The sequence below is a fragment of the Euprymna scolopes genome, chromosome 33 (assembly GCF_053919585.1).
Source record: "Euprymna scolopes isolate OS-2025 chromosome 33, ASM5391958v1, whole genome shotgun sequence".
In the NCBI taxonomy this organism is placed as follows: Eukaryota; Metazoa; Mollusca; class Cephalopoda; order Sepiida; family Sepiolidae; genus Euprymna; species Euprymna scolopes.
The window spans coordinates 1,239,061-1,242,048 of NC_136514.1; positions in this window are offsets into that span (position 1 = coordinate 1,239,061).

Below are 2,988 nucleotides of genomic sequence, written 5' to 3' on the forward strand. Positions count from 1 at the left end.
AATTAGCCAAAGCAACTTTAACAGTTTCACGTTTAATTTAAAAACCAAATCGATAATAACGAGAAAGATTTCTTCTACTTTTTACAAAGTCTGTCTAGTGTTATATTGTTATTTGTAACAGAAATCATCACTCTCATAAACGACCTCGTATTTTGCTTAGCCTGTAAAATGCCAGCAGAAAATGTAGAAAAGACAAGCATAATTTTGTAGGTCATTCATTGGTGAACGTATGCCATTAATTTGCATATGCACACAATTGGTAATTGTTAAAAGGGGCGAATTCTAAAGCGTGAACGTTGAGTTGAGTTTTTTGTTGGACAGCTTAGAACGAGAACGAACGGTGGACGATAATATCGAATACACGAGGATTTATTGCAAGTTGAGGAAAGAAAGAAAAAAAAAACTTCCGTGTATTATATCGACAAGAGAAGGGTTTGACGATGACAGTTTTTTTTTTGTTTTATTTTGTTCCGTTTTCTATTTTATAAGCTATTTCGGAGTTTTTATTATATCTTAATTTCAAGTGACTTTGATAAGCGGTGACTTAATAAAAAAAAAAAAATGATTCCCAACATATCAATTTGGCGCAACTTGATGTAAGTCTGAAAAGGTTTAATCTTGCGCTGCAGTGGCAGGACATTGTGTGTCTACTATCGGATGACATACACCTTATCTGGAAAGGCACGAGTAAAGACTAAAACCGCAAGTGAAATGTTGTTACGAAGGAGACTAGCGGCAATAAAGCGTCTATTTGACGAATACAATTTGCAGGTTGACATTACCTTAATTACATCGGAGCAGAATTTGGCTGATAAGATGACTCGAGTGCCAAAGAGATGGATATAATGAAGCAGAGATTTAAAACTTCGCAACTCACATGCATAGGCTTAACAGATTAATCAACACTGGACCAGATCAGTTAAATACATCAGAAGAGTGGACATGCTGGAATTCGTCGAACTACATATTTTGTCTGGAGAATATGTCCTGCAACTACGAAGGCACTAATCAAGGCAGCAATATACTCGTGCGAAGAGTGTCAGCGAATTGATCCAGCACCATCCCGATGGCAAAAAGGGAAGCTTGAGGTGGAGGAAAACTGGTATCGGATATATATGGATATAACACATTATGATGGCAAACATTTCTTGACCTTAACAAACTGTGGCGCAACATGTTTCATAATATGGCGTCTGTTGACACGACAGGATACATCGAGCATTGTGCGACAATTAAGATTCATCTTTTTTTAATGTGCCCCCCCCCATTTAAAATTTTGACTGATAATGCATCTACATTTCGATGTCAAGAATTCAGAAATTCACAAGCGAATGGGGGTTTAGAATGCATTATCAATGTACATATTTTCCTGAAGGTAACGGTATAGCGGAGCGGTGTCACTACACCGCCAAAAGAATTGCAGCCAGGACGCAGTGTTCAATTCCAGAAGCTGTGTAATGGTATAATGTGACACCCAAGGTTGATGTAACACCATCAACTGCGCCAGCCAATTGGATTTACTGCTACAAACAGCATATAAAAGGGATTGATGTCACACCATCAGTGGTTAGAGTTGCCGACACATCGTATAAAGTAGGAAATCGTGCTCAGTGCACGACAAGTTTAGCAGTGGACGAATAGAAAAAATAAGTCCTCAGACTATGTTGGTCGATGGTGTCCCACGTCATGTGAAAGATGGCCGTCTCTGTTACGCCTCCTCCATCTCGGATGACGATCAGGAAGAAAATATACAATTCGAGGATGATCCTGATCCTCTACTGTCCCTTCGGATGAGCTCATAAATTCTGTCTACGAAATCAGAAGAGGAAATTGTGGAACGTGCCGGTGGCGATGACGGTAGTGATGAGGAAGAGGGGAACGAGGAAGTAACCCCTCCAATTCTTCTTAGAAGTACACGCCGAAGGCGATCATCATATCCCTGTTATTTATGTGACATTGATAGTGATATCAGGAGGGGGTGTAATAGAAAAACTCTCGCAAACGACCTCGTGTTTGCTTAATCTGTAAAATGCCAGCAGAAAATTTAGAAAAGAAAAGACAAGCATAATTTTGTAGGTCGCTCATTGGTGAACGTATGCCATTAATTTGCATTTGTACATAATTGGTAACTGTTAAAAGGGGCGAATTCTAAAGCATGGCAGTTTTTTGTTGGACAGCTTAGAACGAGAACGAACGATGGAAGATAACATTGAATACACGAGGATTTGTTGCAAGTTGAGGAAAGAAAGGAAAAACGATTATCGTGTGCTGTGTTGACAAGAGGACGATTTGAAACTGCCAGATTTTTGTTTGTTTGTTTTGTTCTCTTTCCATGTTACAAAATTCAAATTTTTAAGAAAAGGTCACTTGTAAAATTTAATTTGCCATAAAACAAACAAAAATAATTATCGGCTGAAAGTTGTGAGTGTGACTAAATTCATTTTGGTTGTTATTTCAATAATAAAAAAATCTTTCTTTTTTCCTTTACAAAGATTAAAAAATTAAAAAAGGGCACGCTGGGTTGAAAAATGCCAGTCGTATCGCTATATTTACCAAAATAATTTTCAGTCATTAAGAGTCTAATTAGTGAAAGCAACTTCGACAGTTTCCAGTTTAACTTAAAAACAAAAGCAACAAAAAAACAAGCAATAGCCGGGAATAATGGTAAGGCTTTCTTCTAATTTATTACAAAGATTGTCTAGCGTAGTGTTCAAATTTCAAAGAAAAAATCACTTGTAAAATTTAATTTGAAAAAAAAAAAACAAAAAAAAAAAACAGTTGTGATTGTGACTAAATTCGTTTTGTTTATCATTTCAATAAAGAAATAAACTTGTTTATTATTAATTTTTTAACAAAGATTAAAAAAATAAAAAAGTGGCACACTGGCACACTGGGTTGAAAAAAGTCTCAATCTTAAAGAATTTGCCAAAATAATCGCAAACGTGACTACGGTCGTTTTTATGAGCGATCTACTGAATTGATGTTGTT